This window comes from Schistocerca americana, chromosome 5 (genome assembly GCF_021461395.2).
Source record: "Schistocerca americana isolate TAMUIC-IGC-003095 chromosome 5, iqSchAmer2.1, whole genome shotgun sequence".
Classification (NCBI taxonomy): domain Eukaryota; kingdom Metazoa; phylum Arthropoda; class Insecta; order Orthoptera; family Acrididae; genus Schistocerca; species Schistocerca americana.
The window spans coordinates 379,875,168-379,895,228 of NC_060123.1; the positions used below are offsets into that span (position 1 = coordinate 379,875,168).

The 20,061-nt window shown below is 43.6% G+C and overlaps 1 non-coding gene across 1 annotated transcript; it reads right to left on the reverse strand.

Annotated features, from left to right (window-relative positions):
* Positions 1–470: 470 nt before the first annotated feature.
* Trnaa-ugc lies at positions 471–545 on the reverse strand. Its single transcript has one exon. It is a non-coding gene; the product is annotated as a tRNA-Ala (tRNA).
* Between the last annotated feature and the right edge of the window lie 19,516 nt (positions 546–20,061).

The following is a 20,061-nucleotide window of genomic DNA, read 5'->3' on the forward strand; positions in this document are numbered from 1 at the left end:
TACTAGCAACACCTCGTTTAGTAATGCTGCCAAATATGGCACTATTAGTGGATCTAACATCCACACGAACTCAGGGTAAACGTCATGCGGAGCAGGTGCATTTTCAGGTTTGGGCTTGAAAAGTGCAGTAGCAAATTCTTGAGCGAAAGGTCTCATCAACATCTGATTGTCCTTATCTAGTTCACGTCTAAGTTGTCCATGTATTTCAGTGTCTCTGTTCGTGTTATTATCAGGAAGTAGAGCAGTTAGCAGATATTCTCCTCACTTCCACCATCCAGCCGTCATTGAGCCATCCTGTTTATGAATCGAGGACATTGCAGTAGGTTCCTTAATCTTTTAAGATTAAGATTGAAGTTGTCTTCGTAGGAACTTCTCCCAACATACTCTTTTCATGAAATTAGAAATATATGTTAATACCTCCAGCTGTGGACGGGCGTTGATGTATATCGACGGGAACAGGTGAAAATGTGTGCCCCGACCGGGACTCCAACCCGGGATCTCCTGCTTGCATGGCAGACGCTCTACCCATCTGAGCCACCGAGGGCACAGAGGACAGTGCGACTGTAGGGACTATCTCGCGCACGCCTCCCGAGACATTTTTACCAAGTCCCGTAAGAGTTCGGGTAATACGTGTGCATCCGCACAGAAGTAGAAGGTCACGGCCGGTATTGCCAGAACTAAATACTTATATGGATATGGTGCCTGTTCTTTCGGACATGTCCGAAAAAACAGACAACACATCCATATAAATATATTCGTTTAGTGTCCTGAAGGAATGTTTTGTAGCGTATCTTATTTTCCCTGGATTCAAGGAGCCTCGCAGTGTATTCCGATTTCCCTAAAGTACGTTGATAAGTTCTTCTTCTTGGTTTTACCTTTCGCCTCAGCGTGGAAAGTTCAGGGCTCCCAGGGATTGTAGCGTGACTTTTTACGATTTTAGTAGGGATACAAAAGTCCTGTGCTCTTTTCAAGACTTTAGTTAGCCGTTGTGCGCCAAAGTCTACATGTACTGGGATCGATTCCACTGGAAATGCTGCAATAGTTGCAACTACGACAGCCCAGTCCGTTTTTCTGGCGCCAAACCCAGTCATGCTTTCTTCCACTTGTGTCCCTCTATTATCGCCACTTTCCCTTCGAGGACGATTACATTACGATCAATGGATGTTAGGTAATGGAGAATTTGCCAACTATTAATTTTAGCTGCTGACACGCGCTTGGCTAAAGTGACATCTATGTTATTGGCTGAAGCTGCTCGTCCCTCTAACGTACTCGGCTGGCCTTCTAGATTTAACACAATAAGATCCAGTTGACATACTGCTTCCTCTAGTATCTAACCTCAGTCGTCAGCTTGCCTAGTGCGCCTTGGAGAGGATTTTGCATTCGCATCTGCTGCCACGCACCTCTTCGACGTCGAGTTACAGCCCTCATTTTATCAACATAAGGCACGATGTGTTGGGAGTACTGCATGTAAATGCTTTTTGCAATCCAATCTATCTGTGCGTCCTGCACTTCTACTGTGACAATGTGCTTGTAACACAGCTGAGAGACTTCAGTCACAGAGAATTCCCTACTTGTAATAACATGGCAGACATTGCCTCATCGTGGCCAGTAACTGTTAATATAGCTGCGGATGAATGTAGGAGCCTGCTGTTTCCTGAGGATGGTTGTTGCAAACAGATTACACCAATATTTCGTACTTGTCAGAGCCAGTTTACTTCGCGCAGAATTTGTCTGTAGTATCTTTATTCTTTTATGTGTTTCGAATGTAAACAAAGCACTTCAGAGAGGGGAGGACTGGATCAAAGTTCTCTGCCTCGTGATGACTGGGTGTTGTGTGATGTCCTTAGGTTGGTTAGGTTTAAGTAGTGCTAAGTTCTAGGGGACTGATGACCATAGATGTTAAGTCCCATAGTGCTCAGAGCCATCTGAACCATTTTGAACTGGATCAAAGAAAATACGTCCCAATACTTTCACAAACAGGTCGTATTGTGTCTGATTGTATATCACTGTGCTGAAAGTCGAATCGCCGATTTCTTCTCGTGAACGCCTGCCGAAGGAGGTCACATGATGGTTTAAACTGAGCTGATTATTTACTCTGCCTAAGAGCAACCTGCAGTACACTGGGATCTTCCAAACAACTCAACTTGACGTTGACTTCTAAATCATTACGAGTTTTCTCTGCATTTTAATGTGTATCATTTTTAGTAGGGCTACAAAAGTTAGAATTTCTTTTATATTTGATAGAATTTTATATTTGATAGAAAGACTTGATTTGCATTGCTCATCACCGTTTTGAAGTTCTTATGCTTATCAGTATTGCCACGGTCGCCAGACACTACTTCACGCGGAAATAGGGGAGGATCTGCAGATGATGTCGAAGCTGCGTGAGTGCTTGCTGTGTCTACTGCTATTGCAAGTGCAGTGTCGATGTCATCATCATAATCACCATCTTTATCATATACTTTGACAGGAGCTCCAGGTGCATTTGTTATCGGGTTGGGCAGATGCCAGGTTGGGAAGCCTTATGTTACGGAGTTGTGGCACCAGGAACGAATACGTATTGACATATTAATAAGGACAATAATTTTTAAAATTCGAATAATAAAATTTATATTATAATGCGCAACTGTTGAATATCCCAATGGTGACAGTTAAGTAAATATTGGTATATCACTTATAATTTATAGATTGTAGATGGCGACAACTTATACCGAGCATGACACAGCACAGCTGGAATGGGCGCACAAGGGAGTCGAAAGTGGTTGCAGAGGTATACTTCGAGAAAGCTAACGACCTAATCCCGGGGCAACCACCCACTAGACGGGCCCGGAGAACTGCAGAACGAGGCCACCCGACGATGGTATTCTCCAGCCACCAACGTTTGGTCATCAACTGTGCCTGCACCACAACATGGAGATGTAGTGGCCTCCTTGGTACTTGAATGGGGTGCAACAGCGTCAGCGGTCGAGCTGGGTAAAGAAGCGACTGCATCACAACAAGCATAGGCAATCGCTAAGAAAGGAAGGACCCCATCCCGGCAGAGAGGTACAAGGCCGTGGACACAGCGAGGCACCCGCAAGCGAATGAGAGAGACCACTCCTCCTGTGAGGGATGCCTAGTTAGCCAAGCTGCAACACAAGTACCACGGCGCCAGGATTTTTCCAACGTCTTCTTGTACAAATGTTTTGCTTCTCCATGCATTGTAACATTATCTTTCCCTTAGTGTAAGACATACAAACAAAGAGTTTCCGTGTTTGGGGTAGTAGAAGACAATCAACGGAAGAATGGAGAAAAAAAGGCAGAAAAGCAAAAACAACTTAACAGTTTCTGAAACTGAGATTCAGATGTGTCTCACAAAGAAAGCTTTCAGTCGATATTATTAACAGTTTGCTCATCACACAAGACGAGGACATTTCCCACACAACGTAGCTTCGAACAGCATTAAATATCTTACTGTCTGTGATGGTCACAAACAGAAATATTACGTCTGATTCCACTGCTCTGATTTATGATACGTTAATTTGTTCTGCGTCGAGTGGTATAGTATCTCCCTGGATTCGCGCAGCAGAAGATGCACAACTAAATGGGTTAAAGAGTGTAGCGTACTCCACGCCCAGGCACCCTACCCTGGTGACAACATATGCATTTCGACTCTGCCCATGACGTACCTCTGTTGTACTGTCCTTTGTTTTATTTGTCCATGTAAGACAAACACACATTAATTTACATCTACAGATTTATGTTTCGTGGGTATAGTAGCAAACTTGAGTAACACTATAGTTGACTGGCAGTCTACCTCTCACTCAATTTTGTTTATTATAATACAGGCGAACGCATATACCCCAACCGGGATGCGCTTACCTAATCTGGGGAACTGCTAATTTGCAGGGATAAGCCTGTAGAAAGCCGACCGTTGTGGCTGAGCGGTTCTAGGCGCTTCAGTCTGGAACCGCGCGACCGCTACAGTCGCAGGTTCGAATCCTGCCTCGAGCATGTATGTGTGTGATGTCCTTAGGTTAGTTAGATTTAAGTAGTTCTAAGTTGTAGGGGACTGATGGTCTCCGATGTTAAGTTCCATAGTGCTCAGAGCCATTTGAACCATTTGGGCCTGTAGAAAAGTAAACAAGAAGGCTGTATCACAACTGAGACTCACTTATGGTTTTAGTTTTCACTCATAATATTTGTTATACAAATGATTACATATATATATATATATATATATATATATATATATATATATATATATAAAATTTTATATATTGCCATGTTTCAGCATAAATAAGAATATGTAAGTCATTTACTATTGATTCAGTGATGATAACCGAGACACGTATTTCATGTCCTAAAACAGATAAACAGGTTTAGTAGTTGACAAAAACTGACAAAAAATTAATACACTTCGAAGGACGAAGTCGATTTTGATCTGATAGAGTCCTATGCCACTTGGAGGATACTCGTTAATGTATTGACAATGGTTTCAACGTCGTCCGCACCAGATGGGATACTGGCATAGTTATCAGGGCGCCATCTATGTCTACAATAAGGAATCCTCACAGTCAGAAAACTCAGTGTGCTGCAGAAGTGTGAAGCAAGCAGGCAACCATGCCATAGAGAAGTGCTCGTGCTTGCTGCAGCCCAAGGAGCCAGTGTGAAAGGGGTCAAATTGTGGCCTGTCGAGTAGCGGGATGGTCCTACCGGAGAACTACCACACAAGTTGGGCGTGCTGCGTTAGTTGTGCAAACCATGCTGGTATGAGTGGTCACATGAACATTGCCCCCTCCCTCGGGGACGTCTTTACTGGACGTCCACGGAGTAGAGCCGCCCACCACAATCGTGGTACTGTAAGTGCGGCAGTGGCGGATCATACAACTACCACAGCACAGATAAGAGAGCTTGCGCTCCCGGATGTATCACAACGAACTGCTGCGAATCAGTTATTTGTAGTCCTCCGACTTGTAGGTTCTAAATATCTTAAATTAGGTACCTAAAATAGGTTATATCACATACAAAAATATGTTATAAAAATCAGAAAATGGGTGACCAAAATCTGACATTTTATTGTCTAGAAAGATAAATAGATTGACAGAAATCCACATTACATTATTGTCCATGTCCATAATTACAGTCACAGTAAATACCTAAGCTTTCCTCCACATTTTCCTTTGAGAAACTGCATCTCTTGTCTGTTAATAGCATCTTATGTACCGAAAATGAGCGTTCACGTCAACAGATGTCACCGGAGCATATTTAAATGACTGTGTTAGGTGCAATGAGACCACAAACTCAGGTTCTGTTGATTTACCTGATAAGATGTCAGCCACTGTGCAGAGGCTGGTCAACCCTGCGTTTTTTTGAAACACTGTCTTTAGTTTCTCACAAACTTTCACACCAATAGAACCCGGGAGCAGGTTGATTCTTTCTGTCTCCTCTTCTATCAATCACAGTTGCTTGTAGACTGGTTTCCCTAAACATGCTAGAGCCTTAATAATAGGAACCAAATATGCATTATGAAATTTTATGTATGCAGTGTCGTTGAAATTTGTTGGTTCCTTTAGAAGATCTGTAGCTGAAGCAATGGTCACAGCCTCCACCCGCAATTTAAGAACGATGTTCTTAATGTCTTCCTAATGCTCGCTGTAATATTCCATGGCTTCTAGCCACGTTCCCTAGCATATAAATATGGATTCTGGTGGAAGTGGTACGTTGGGATGTTCCTCTCGAAATGACTGTATTCTTGTAGGCGCTTTAATGAAAGCCTATTTGATGGTTGAAACTAGCTTATTTACCTGTGGAAATTCGAGACGTACCGTCTCAGCTACACGATTCTTTACATGGGCAATACATGTGATCTGGAGCAAGGCAGGGTAAAATACTTTCAACAATTTACCAGCAGCAACCATGTATCCAGCTGCATCAGCGTAGATTTGTTTATTTTCATCTAGACTGTTGGAGAAAAGTAATTTGAGGGCTTTATTAAAGAAATGAGCATTTTTTTCTGATTAGTCTTTTTTAGCTCCTTGCTGCAGATCAGATAAGGTTTAGAGCCAGTGACAGGATCTAACTTTCCAACAACCAAATTAGCCACATATCGACCTTGTCTGTCACTTGTCTCATCGACAGAGATCCACATGTATGAATCGCCTATATCTTCCCTTATCCAGCTCGATGTATTTTCATGTAAAGTATCTAAATAGTTCATTCTCTGTTTGGATTCTGATGGAATGACACAGTGTCACTATTTCTCTAGAAAACTTTTGAACTGGCTATATTCAACTGCATTGAATGGTATATTTGCTGCCACAATAGCTCTACACAGGTCAAGATGATATTCGTTTGGGTTTGTTGCATTTGGTTTAGTTACAAACGTTTGTTTCAAGTTTGAGTTATTGTTTAAATTTTGCTGCTGTTTACTCCCTGCAACATGCTGACTTAAATGCAACCTCTGTTCAGAACGTAACTAAAAACAAAAAGAAATGAGAAATACTTTGTGGAAGAATTTACATTCGAGATCTCCTTAGCAAAATTAACCTATATTAAGTTTAGAAAAAATATTTTTCCATTCGCATGTGTCTGATTCAAGTTAACTCGGGAAAATCAGTGCCATCACTGTTCTCTGAGTCGGCGTAGCAGATAAAAGGTAAACATTTTACGTACGTTTTTATTGCACACACTGCAGTGAATAACTCTTCTGTCGTTAGAGAAATCAGGCAGTTCTTGTAACCACAGACGAATGGGAGATGATTTGGAGCTGGATACTTTCGGCATGCTTGACTTTCCACAAATACGATGTCGCTGTGAAATATTTCACTACATACAAGCAGCACACTGACCGACTGAATGAAGACAGTGCAGGTGTTTTAAACAGGCTATTCCGACAGGGCAGGAAGGCGCTGGAGGCAGATCACAAGGCTACTCCGTGCCCTGCCGGCCCATTTGGCGGTTCACAGCGAGCGACAACGGTCTGCGGAGCAGGCCGGGCTGGAACGGCCTGGCGTATGCTGTCATCGTCTGATTGACGATTGACATTCACGCATGCAAACACATCAGTTACCATTCAGTTACCGTTTTCTAAGTAGTCGGGAAGACCAGAAGGGTAGTTTTAGTCATAGAAATTGTATTTGACTGGACTTTTAAGAACTGGACACAGAGGGAGGTTCTAACACGTAATTCGGTATTTTTAGGAATTTTAAAGAGAGGTAAAGTCAGGTTCAAACATGAAATTGAGTAATTTAGGTACTATAAAATTACAATTTCAGATAAAATACTTGCGTAATTCTTAGCTGGGAAGATCCCGAGAGAACGTTGGTCATAAAGTTATTTATTTAATTGGATTTTTAAAATGTAGATGCAGTCAGGTAGTAACCTGAATGAGGTATTTTTAGGTGCCGTAAAACTAGCGTTTACTATCATAAATTGGCGTAATTCGTGTTTGTACAACTTTTATTGCCTTTATTTAATGAAGAACAAAACAGGTTTTTACCTAAAATCCGAGGTCTAGTTATTAGCAGTAGGACCACCGACACGCACATCTCTAGCTGTCTTCATCTACATCTACATCTACATTTGTACTCCGCAAGCCACCCAGCGGTGTGTGACGGAGGGCACTTTACGTGCCACTGTCATTACCTCCCTTTCCTGTTCCAGTCACGTATGGTTCGCGGGAAGAACGACTGCCGGAAAGCCTCCGTGCGCGCTCGAATCTCTCTACATCTACATTTGTACTCCGCAAGCCACCCAAGCCACTCAAGCCGTAGCATCGGTGTGTACGACTCGACTCGTGCATTCAGATGATCACTTGGAAGATGGTATGGTGCGCCATGGGCTTCAGTAATGAAAGCAGATTGTGCCTGCACGCAAGTAACGGTCGTTTGATCATACCACGTGCATCTAATAAGTGCTGTCTCGTAGAGTGCATTCATCCAAGACACACTGGTCCTCTCCCAGGGCTTATGATCTGGGGTGCGATAAGCTACAACCCTCGCTCACTTTTGGTTTTTCTGGAGGGGAGGCCAACCAGCGCTCGGTATGTGCAGAATGTTGTTAGACGCATTATTTTGCCGTTCTTGCAACAGGAAGGTGATATGTTGTTCCAACAGAATAATGCTCGCCCGCACACCACCTCTGAAACTCAACGTGCTCTGCAAGACGCGCAGCAGCTTCCCTAGACAGCACCATCTCCGGACTCGTCTCCAGTGGAGAGATTGGGTAGAAATTTCGCGAAGGGGTGAAAAATTAGAACGGCGAGGAGGAGTGCACTCTTTGGAGAGCTTAAAACTCGCAATCATGGACGCAGAGAAGAGCTAACTATTGACATTCAGAACGGGAATGTGAAAAAAAAAAGAATGGACTTTCAACACTCGGACGGGATCAAGGCAGGTAGTGCGCGTGCAACATCCTAACAGTGGCAGAGGACGTCAGTGGGGGCAAAAGTGACTGGCAGCAATGGAGGGCCGCCTCCAGTACTATGGTTCAATACCAGCTGGCACAGCTCATGGTAAAAATATATTGCTGCAGCAGCATTCTAGGAACCAACAGACAGAATGATTCGTTCATTCGAATAGAAGCGGCAGCCTCTAGAATCGTCGTTCAGCTACAGTAGAAGAGTTATCTTCCTCGCTGTTAGTTCCTTGCCATGCAGTTGCTTCTGTCCTGCCATACGACTTCACATGTTTATAAATGTCATATGATTGTGTCATGTCTTGACTGATGTCCTCACTCATCTCCAAACCTTGTCAACCAATAATGATAATAAAGAGTGTTCACTGTTATATATTATCGGCGATTAAATTGTGAATCATACACTTTCAATCCTTGCAAACTCCTGAGCTCTTTGGGAATTAAATCCCAGATATTGTAAGTTACGACATCATTAATATAGCTAGTAGATCTCAAGCAATATTAAAGACTTAGAAACACATCAAAGAGGCTCCACTTAGGATACAGAGGTTCGGGTGCCTTATACCAGATCGTGCTATCGGAAATCCGTTGCGTAGCTTCACTAATTAGCACTGCACCCTGAGGGGAGATGTGCTGCTGGATTAAGACGGCTTAGAGCAGACATCAGAAGCGCATTGTGGTCGATTATTACATACAGAGAAGTGGTCTCACACATTTCCGTGCTTAAAGTTTAGAGACGGCGTTGTTGTCTCCATCCCCATCTCCATTCATTAGGCTTGTAAACTTTGCATGGGTACTGCTACTTGGTACCACTACCATCTCCCCGCGTCTCCCATTTTTCTGTTTCATAGTGCTCGTAAAATATGATTACCCGTACGCGATGACGTTACCGTTGGTGATTTAATCTATAAAGATTTACGCGATACTTTGCGGTAGTAGTAATACAACCAAGCATCGTCTCATGATATTGCGCTCATAGAATCTTAACACACGCACTTCCCAAGAAGCGCGATGCCCCTCTTTTCTTGTCTGCTACTAAAATTTATAGAAAAAGCTTTAAAGACCAGCTAACTATGGACACATTATTCTTTTTCTTCCGACTGTTTCTCTATGCTAAAACACTAAAGATTTAGCAACAAACCAATGTTTTAGAGGTTTTTCAGACGTTATATGTGAATCACTCACCATTATAATTTCGCCATCAGGAAGGATATCAACGAAATATTAGTTATTGTGGATATGAAATATAGTGGGAAGAATACCTGATTAAATTTTCGGTGACTTTGGGCTACGTAGTGGGTTGAATTTAGTGCACAGAACTGGCTTCTCTAAAAATAACAATGGCTCTAAGCCAGTTGGGCAGCGAGTGAAACTGTGTTTCGATCACAGGTACAGGTATGCCATACTACGCTCGAACAAATACAGGACACGGATTAGGGAAGTGGAATGTACTGGAAGTTTACTGTATGTCAAGAGAAACTTTTAAAATTTTTAAATTGACAACAGTAGCCCAAATAAGAATAAAATTTTTCAGCACAGTTCTTCAGTGTTCTATCTTATAATTGAGTTCTTAGAAAAAAGATTAATTCTCGAAACACAGTCTACACAAAGAAATTCGCTTTTCTGTTTTATGTAGAGCAACAGTTCACAAAAGTTACAACTCCATAATATAAAACTCCATGGGCTGTTAATTTTCTTACTAGGATTTTGCAAATCACACAGAGTTTTGAACAACTACGATTTAAACACAGTACTTTTACAAAAAGAGAGAAAATTTATAAATCTTTTTTTGTCATTAACAAGCGTATACAGCTACTTGAAAACCATATAAACAGTCACCTTAAACCTGCCAACTAAAAACAATTTACTCCTTACGGACTACCCACCCCTTTGACCAGTCTGTTTCTCAAAACTTGAAGTACAATAGGAGAAGAGTCCTACTCCGTTGCAGTCAGATTCAACCTGTATTGAACAGAACTCTAACACACTTTAATTATTTCTAACACATTTTAATTATGATCGCGAGCACAGTCACAGGGCAAAAATGTCACTTCACTGGTTGTTACATCTGCCGATTCCCCTGCTTCACGTACTGTCTGTCTTATCACGTTGTCGAACATCAGCTGCACGTTCATCTGTCGTCTCTGATGTCTTGTCAATCCAGGATCTATGATAGTTGAGCAGCAACTATCGGATACAACTTCGCTCTTGTGCTGTCCACGTCGCCAGCAACTGCCGCGTCCACTACCATTCTCGCTGAGTGTGTCAACGCCGAGCAGTACCGTACTGCCCAGCTGGGAGCGTCCTCTCTTGGTGACTACAAACAGTTACTTGCAGACAGCCAAGACATGCTCGTGCTCGCCGTTCTGTCCGGAGCTCTGCTCTCCAACCCAACTGCCTTTTCTCCCTCTCTACAACACTTAGATAACGGTTATATAGACCTACTACTTAGCTTGTGTCTCTGAAAAACAGCCGAGAAACTGCGACTACGACTCGATAATCCGATAAGGCTCAATGCTGTTTCATTTCCGTGTCAAAGTAGTGAAACATTGTCGCTGTCGAATGGCCGTATTCCGGGCTAAGGCAAGTGTTTTCAGAGGAAGAGATATCTGGTGAACGGGCTGGGCATGGCAAGGATGCTACTTCACTACAGCAATGCAATATGCGATCTTGCATTATCATCTTGAAAGATCACGGGGACTTGAAATTTAGCGGACAGTCACTCGCCTTAGCGCGTCAGAAATGAAGTGGCTGTAGTGAAAATTTTGGGCTAAGTGTTTCAAAGCTGGTCGTGTAGCGTACACAATGCCACCAAGACCGTCACATTAGATGCTGGTCCTCTGTGACGGATACAGTTTGGCATCTGTCGCGTCCAGGGAAGGTGCTGCAACGGTCGCCGTGCTGATGGCCTTTGGTGCTCCAGGCAACGCCGTACGTTTTGACTGGATATTTGATGCAAACTAGCCCATTTTCTGAATTATCGTACATGATGTTGCTATGTGGTTCCGCGTAGCCGAGCGAACTCTGTACCTATCGTCTCCGTCTCTAGTAGCGTGGGGCCGTAACTCATCAATTTCTTATTAGTGTAGCAGTTTATGTATCCCAACATATGTGAGCAGCATTATGGTGGAACGATGAACCATTTTCTCAACAGGTCACAGTCCTTCCACGCTGGAACTGCGTCATTAGCTGGTAAGCTATGCTCACTTGAAGCTTAGTACGATTTTCTCAGAAATAATCACCATTCAAGTACAATTTCCGAGCGAGAAATCCGCTGGCTACATTCTCCTTATATGCAGAACGTATATGACGTTACTCCTACTTGCTTTGTTTGGTTGAGCTAAAATGCTAGTTATTTGCCTATCGAAACTTGTAATTCACTTCATGCCACTTTGAAACTCGTTGCGTGCCGCCTTCATGGTGCTGAAATTTAAATGGGCAGTAGTGACGTATTGTTTACTGAAACAGACAAAACATTCGCATGATTCTTCCATCCATCTGATAGTTGCAAAATTGTCCAAATGGCTCTGAGCACTATGGCACTTAACTTCTGAGGTCATCAGTCCCCTAGAACTTAGAACTACTTAAACCTAACTAACCGAAGGATACCACACACATCCATGCACGAGGCAGGATTCGAACCTGCGACCGTAGCGGTCGCGCGGTTCCAGACTGTAGCGCCTAGAACCGCTCGGCCACTCCGGCCGGCTGATAGTTGCAGTTTCCTTCCTTTACAACCCTTAGTATATCAAGTGATATTTGTTGCTACGACTACCTAACGCAGGAAGACAGAATAGTAATGAATTCCACCATCACAAGAAAGCTAAACAGGAAACTCGCTCCTCTTATTTCATCCTATAAACACTTTGCTCTCCCTTTCTGCCATTGTTGTAACATGAGAATATAGACTCGACGAACATTTTTATCATATGGTCTTAATTTTATGGTATTAGAAACATCCGTCTAAATATAGGAATAGGTTGTGAAGTACGGTAGCGGTACGAAATACACTAGAAAATGGCTAGACTTCGCGATCATGCCAGATTCATGGCTTACCTTCAACAGAATATAATGCTTCCAATCCATATACTACACCGAAATAACTTATCATAACGCAAACGATACAAATTTATGTGATGTGTGCTGCAACTAATCCATACTTTGCCGCGCGTAGTGGCCGTGCGGTTTGAGGCGCCATGTCACAGACTGCGCGGCTTCTCCCGCCGGAGGTTCGAGTCCTCCCTCGGGCATGGGTGTGTGTGTGGTTCTTAGCATAAGTTTATGTTAGTTTAAGTAGTATGTAAGTCTATTGACCGATGACCTCAACAGTTTGATCCCTCTGGAACAAACACACATTTGAATCCGCACTTGCATCGACGAACTTGTCCAACAACAATTCTTTATTCAATCGAGATATCAACCGATTTCTTTATTTTAGATCCTCCCTCCTCCTCCAAGTAAAACGTCTTTCATTGAGTTGTTGACATAAGAATATCGTCCACTTTATTAACTCTGAATCGTTTCATATATTTGTTAATATCTTGCGATGGAGTAAGCAGAACAAGGTTCAATGCAGACTTAGAAACAACAAGGGAGTTTCTCAGTATGTACTAAGCCACTCTCTCGTTTCAAACTCTTAAGCCTGCTGACTAACAAAAGTACCAAGTAGTCATATCTTCTGGAATGTATAATTAAAAATCATACGTCTTAAATGGAATAACCCGTGTATGGAATCATAAACAAGAGCTCTTTTTACCGGCTAAATTAATTTCTAATAGCATTTCAAGAATGACAATGTTTCTTGCATCTAAATTACACTCCACAAGTCGTCTTGTGGTGTGTAGCGAATGGTACTTCGTTCGTGCACCACAGTCACTTTCCCGCTTTCCTATTCCAGTTTGAATCGTTCGCGGGAAGAGCGGACGGAGCTAAGCCTTCTTGCGGTCTCGAATCTCCCTAACTTTATCTTCATGGTCGTTTCATTAGATGTGTTTAGGAGAAAGCAATATATTTATTGACTCTTCTGGGAACGTACGCTATCGGAACTTCAACAGAAAATCACACAACGATCTAACCGAGACGTCCTGAAAATGGCTTGGAGGAGGGGGGGGGGGGGGGGGGGGGGCTGCAGAGGATAGTAGAGTATGCGTCGGTTTCATAGAAATATTTATACACTGAAGAGCCAGAGCAACTGGTACACTTGCTTAAAATACTGCAGGGTCCCCGCGAGCACGCAGAAGTGTCACAGCACGACGTGACATCGAGGGAAGTGACACCATGACACCATGAATCCTGCAAGGCTGTCCATAAATCCGTAAGAGTATGAGGGGGTGGACATCTCCTCTGAACAGCACGTCGCAATGCATCCCAGATGTGCTCAATAACGTTCATGTCTCGTGAGTTGGTGGCCAGCGGAAGTTGTTAAACTTAGAAGAAAGTTCCTGGAGCCACTCTGTAGCAATTCTGGACGTGTGGGACGTCGCATTGTCCTGCTGGAACTACCCAAGTCCATCAGAACGCACAATGGACATGAATGGTTGCAGGTTATCAGACAGGATGCTTACGTACGTGTCAGCTGTCAGAGTCGCATCTAGACGTATCAGGGTTCCATACCACTCCAACTGCACGCGCTCCACACCCTTACAGAGCCTCCACCAGTTTGAACAGCCCCTGCTGACACGTAGGATCCATGCATTCATGAGGTTATCTCCATACCCGGGGAGCGTCTATCTGCTCGTTACAATTGGAAATGAGACTCGTCCGACCAGGCAACATGCTTCCAGTCGTCTACAGTCGAAAGGTGGTATCGACAGGCCCAGGTGAGGCTTAAAGCTTTGTGTCGTGCTGTCATCAAGCATACACGAGAGGGCTTTCGGCTTCAAAATCCCATATCGAAGACGTTTTGTTGTATATTTCCCACGCTGGCAGTTGTTGATGGCCTAGCACTGAAATCTGCAGCAATTTGTGGAAGGGTTGCACTTCTGTCACGTTGAAAGATTCTCTATAGTCGTCGTTGGTCCCGTTCTTGCAGGATCTTTTTTGGCTGCAACGATGTTGGAGATATGATGTTTTACCAGATTCCTGATATTCACTGTATTCTCGTGAAATGGTCGCACGGCAAAACCTCCACTATATCGCTGCCTCGGAGATGCTGTGTCCGATCGCTCGAGCGCCGACTATAACACCAAGTTCAAACTCACTTAAATCTTGATAACCTGCCATTGTAGCAGCAGTAACCGATCTAACAACTGCGTCAGAAACTCGTTGTCTTACATAGGCGTTGCCGAGCACAGCACCGAATTCTGCCTGTTTACGTATCACTGCGTTTCAATACACATGCCTATACCAGTTTCTTTGTGCTTCAGTGTGTTTCATAACATGTAAAAAAAGCTTTCTCGTGAGCAAATATTGCTAGCGTCAGATCCTCATTCCCATGAACCATTTAGGAAATTCTCGTATCGTTAACGCGTTGCTTTACTTGACAAGAAATGACCAGTATGTCAGCAGGAATGCTGGAAAAAGTTGCGAGTAATATTTCCGCAAATACCCCCTGTCACCGACCACTACTTACCGAATATGTTTAACGACCATTCATGATAATAAGCCGCTTACCGATGTGACAGCAGCTTCCTCACAACACTGACTGATAAAACAGCTTATTAATCATAGCCATTATGACTGGCCACTCGATTTCAGCCAAGCTTACAGAGTCAGTTCAAAGGTAGTGAGTTAGCTGGAAATTGGATTCCACCGCAGGTTCAGTGTAAATATTTAGCTGGATTTCAAATGAAGTGATGCAAGTTCCACCATTACCCTGGATAACTGGCTGATTAGCAGTGAAAACAAGTGAGTCTGCAGATGTGAATCACCAAGTGTCGCTTCCCCTTCGAAGCTCTAATAACGAAAAAGATTCGAATTTAATCAAAGTACATTTTTATGTCGAATCTTCCTCTGTTCCAATCAGCAACGTTAGTCCTAAGCGCAAAACGGAAGTGCATAAATATCAAGTTGATATGACGTCGGGTTTTGCCAGCATTCTTTTGAATAATGAGTGACGATAACAATTGTTCATTGTTTGGAGATTTTAGCCAACGATAACATGAAGCCTATGAAACTAAAGAGACACCTGTAGACAATACACCCAGACCATGTAAGTACAACGAATCGAATCCTGTAAGCTTCATGAGCAACAACTAAAAGGAAATGTTAGGAAAATAGTTCAGATGGATCCAAGCACTATGGGACTTAACATCTGAGGTCATCATTCCCCTAGATTTAGAACTACTTAAACCTAACTAACCTAAGGACATCACACACATCGATGCCCGAGGCAGGATTCGAACCTGCGACCGTAGGAGCGCGGTTCTGGAGTAAAGCGCCTAGAACTGCTCGGCCACTGCGGCCGGCAGAAATGTTAGATTCCTAAAGAAAACGGGTATCAGCTCGTAAAAAAGTCCTATCAGCATTGAGCCATGCGCAGCTCGCGTTTATCCCATTTATTGTTTGTCATCTTCGATTATGGTACTTCCACCTCGTTTTCTTATTCCATTTACTGGCGTCACTAACTTCCTGCCAGTGCAGTCAGGACGCAGCTGCAGTGAAATCGGGGACAGAGCGCCAATGAGGCGCCGACAGCCAGTGTTCGCCAACCGCTGGCAACACACATGAACTGTCCGACGGAGGGAGTTTGGAACGGGACGACCTTTTGTTGGTCGTTCGGTTGGTCGCCTCATCGGCCAACGTACATTTGGTCATTTCACCATTTCCAGGTCTGAGCGGTTGGGCGGTTGGCGTGGAGCAGCGAGGAAATCACCGCGCCACGTAGACTGGCCGGGTCCGCTGGCAGCCTCTATGCAGTGTCAGAGTGTGTGGTGCTGTTCGCATTGCTACGTCGTTCACGGCTCAGCGATCCTGGACATGAAAGTTGAGTTTTGACTTAATCTACCAGCCAGTCACGACTGTTCACATTGTGCCATTGGGAGTTCGTTGTCGACTGTTGGGATATTCCCGTGAGCAACAACGTTTGTTTTCAAGTTGGCAAATTTTAGCCACCCTCTGGTGAAGTTTACCTGTACTTGGTTAATTGAATTGAAGTGCACCAGCGGAATCTTGTGTCTTATGGCCGTTAACGTTCCAGTTACCTGCTGAGCGATTGTGGGCAGGCAGTGTATTTTTCTCATCGTGTTGTCGCTGTTCAGCATAGTGTGTAGATTGACAGCTCAATGTATAATTGGTTGTTGGCGCGAATACCTTCTACGTTGTTTCAATGAGCCGGCCATTGTGGTTCTAGGCACTTCAGTCCGGAACCAGGCGACCGCTATGGTCGCAGGTTCGAATCCTGCCTTGGGCATGGATGTGTGTGATGTCCTTAGGTTACTTAGGTTTTAGTAGTTCTAAGTTCTAGGGGACTGATGACCTCAGATGTTAAGTCCCACAGTGCTCAGAGCAATTTGAACCATTTGTTCCTATGAACTCCCTGTTGTCGGGAGAAGCAGAGGTTATCTTGTCGGTGGGTCCGTTGACTGTCTGTCGATTGGGTTGTCGTCGGATCGACAATGGTTGGGCCGACTGCCTGTCTCACCTAAGCGAGAGTTAGACTTTGAATTCCCGGCCGACCCTCGGAACCTCAGAGCGCCCTTGGGTTTACTGCCTTTTTTGTTTCTTCTGTTGTTTGTTCTTGTATGGCTTCCAGCCGATTTTTAGATTAAGGTTGTTTTACCCTTAAGGCGTCAGATGGTTTGAGCCTTCAGCCTAATTTAAGAACTGTTTTATGTAAAGCCTTTGGCATTTTTAAGATTAATGTTATTGAGTTTTGGGTGTTGGGCCTTCGGCCGGTTTTGAATTAATCTTGTTCTGCTCTTAAGCTGTCAGATGATTTGGGGCTTCAGCCTAATTTAAGAACTGTTTTACGTAAAGCCTTTGGCATTTTTAAAATTAATGATATTGAGTCTTAAGTGTTGGGCCTTTAGCCGATTTTGAATTTAAGTTGTTTGCTCTTAAAGTGTCAGATTCTTTGGGCCTTCAGCCTAATTAAGAAACTGCTTTAAGATAAGGCTTTGCCTTTTAAATTTCTGATTTTGGTTGAGCTCCAAGTTATTGGCTTTCAGCCGTTTTTAAATTAAAGTGGTCTTGCCCTTAAGGCATGAGATCGTACGGCACATTCAGCCGCTAATTAAGCCCCTAAACTAAAGCTGTGTGTGTGTTTTTTTTTATTTTTCTTGGATCATGTAATGTTTGATCAAATAAAAGGTTATATCCAGAATGAGATTTTCACTCTGCAGCGGAGTGTGCGCTGATATGAAACTTCCTGGCAGATTAAAACTGTGTGCCCGACCGAGACTCGAACTCGGGACCTTTGCCTTTCGCGGGCAAGTGCTCTACCAACTGAGCTACCGAAGCACGACTCACGACCGGTACTCACAGCTTTACTTCTGCCAGTACCTCGTCTCCTACCTTCCAAACTTTACAGAAGCTCTCCTGCGAACCTTGCAGAACTAGCACTCCTGAAAGAAAGGATATTGTGGAGACATGGCTTAGCCACAGCCTGGGGGATGTTTCCAGAATGAGATTTTCACTCTGCAGCGGAGTGTGCGCTGATATGAAACTTCCTGGCAGATTAAAACTGTGTGCCCGACCGAGACTCGAACTCGGGACCTTTGCCTTTCGCGGGCAAGTGCTCTACCAACTGAGCTACCGAAGCACGACTCACGACCGGTACTCACAGCTTTACTTCTGCCAGTACCTCGTCTCCTACCTTCCAAACTTTACAGAAGCTCTCCTGCGAACCTTCGCAGGAGAGCTTCTGTAAAGTTTGGAAGGTAGGAGACGAGGTACTGGCAGAAGTAAAGCTGTGAGTACCGGTCGTGAGTCGTGCTTCGGTAGCTCAGTTGGTAGAGCACTTGCCCGCGAAAGGCAAAGGTCCCGAGTTCGAGTCTCGGTCGGGCACACAGTTTTAATCTGCCAGGAAGTTTCAAAAGGTTATATGTTCGAGTGTTATTGACAGCCGCTTAGCTTGTCCCTTTCCACAACTTAAACTACCTATCCTGTTTCCAGAATGAGATTTTCACTCTGCAGCGGAGTGTGCGCTGATATGAAACTTCCTGGCAGATTAAAACTGTGTGACCGACCGAGACTCGAACTCGGGACCGGGGAAAGGCAAAGGTCCCGAGATCGAGTCTTGGTCGGGCACACAGTTTTAATCTGCCAGGAAGTTTCATACCTGTCCTGTCCTGCGGGTTTAGCAGGGCGTCACAAGCATTCCTAAAGATATCTTACTTACATTGTAAAATTCAAACCACAACACATTATTCGGGAGTAATTTCTTCTTCCCGTCAAAATGTGTGGAATCATGCATGGAGAAAGGTTTGGCAAGTGCCTGAAGTCGATACCGCTGTCAGGCGATACAGTGGCTTATATTATTATTGCAGCAGGCGTTGGAATCAAAAATCAGTTGCTACCAGGTCTTTATGACAGGCCAAAATTCTCCCTGAAACTGAATGACACTGCTAATATCGGGAATCTTTCCCAACAATTTTGTACGCTACAGTCATTAAAATGAAATGCAGGGGGACTTTTCATTTTGTACAGCTCTGGAAGGGAAAACTTTCTTGTGAATTACTGCTTAGGTGACAACAGACTTTCACGGAGAAATTCTGTTAGTATACTGTGCAAGCCGATCGGGTGGCAAAAAGTGGGTGTGCTTTCTGTCCTTCCGCAAAATTTGCATATTTCATGAAACAAGGGGACGCATTGGCTTCGAAAGTGGTACGACCGGAAGCCAATAAAGTACGTAACTTTGTAGTGAGTGTTGTAAATTTTGTAAACGGTCGAGCTTTAAACAGTAGGTTACTTTTCATTCTTTCCGAGGATATGAGTACTCACGATTCGCTTCTACTGCACACGGAAGTACGTTGTTTGCCTCGTGATGAAGTTCGTCGGTGCGTTGTGAAGCACAAGGATGAACTTCGTCTTTTCCTAGTGAACGTCAGTTACACTCGCAGTCCTTTTTGTGAATGAAAAATGCCTTCCATTATCGTGCTGCCTGGCCGACGTTTTTGAGAAACTGACAGATCTTAAAGTACCACTTCCAGATCAAAACAGCGATATCGTGTTTCTGAGCGAGAAAGTGCTTGAGTTTAAGAGAAAATGTGGACTTTGGGAAACCCAGATGGAGAAGTATAACGGTGACAGGCTTTCTTGTCTGAAGAAAAATGAGTTGGATGTATGTAAAATTAGTGAAATTGGTGCAATGCATATCGAATACCATCCTGAAGAATTCAAGAGTAAATTTATAGAACTGTCATCTAAGTATGACTGATCCAGAATCCGTTCGATACTCTCATAACAGACCACTTATCAACAGTAGAGCAGGAGGACTAATAGATCTCTCAAGTAATAGAACACTTCGAAATGAATTTAAATCTAAGTCCCTTGAAATGTTTGGGTGTAGACTCGGAATGAATGCGCTTGAAGACAAATTTGTAATTATTTTTATTTTTATTGTTGTAACTGGCAGTTGTAATAATTAGGCAGAAGTAAACAGGCATTATGGGTCATTTTTGTGTCAAGTATGAGAAGTGCTTAGGATGAAAAAAATAGAGAGAGGGAGGGAGCAAAATAAATTATGTTTCAGAAGTGGGGCGCGGTTGAAAATGTTTGAGAACA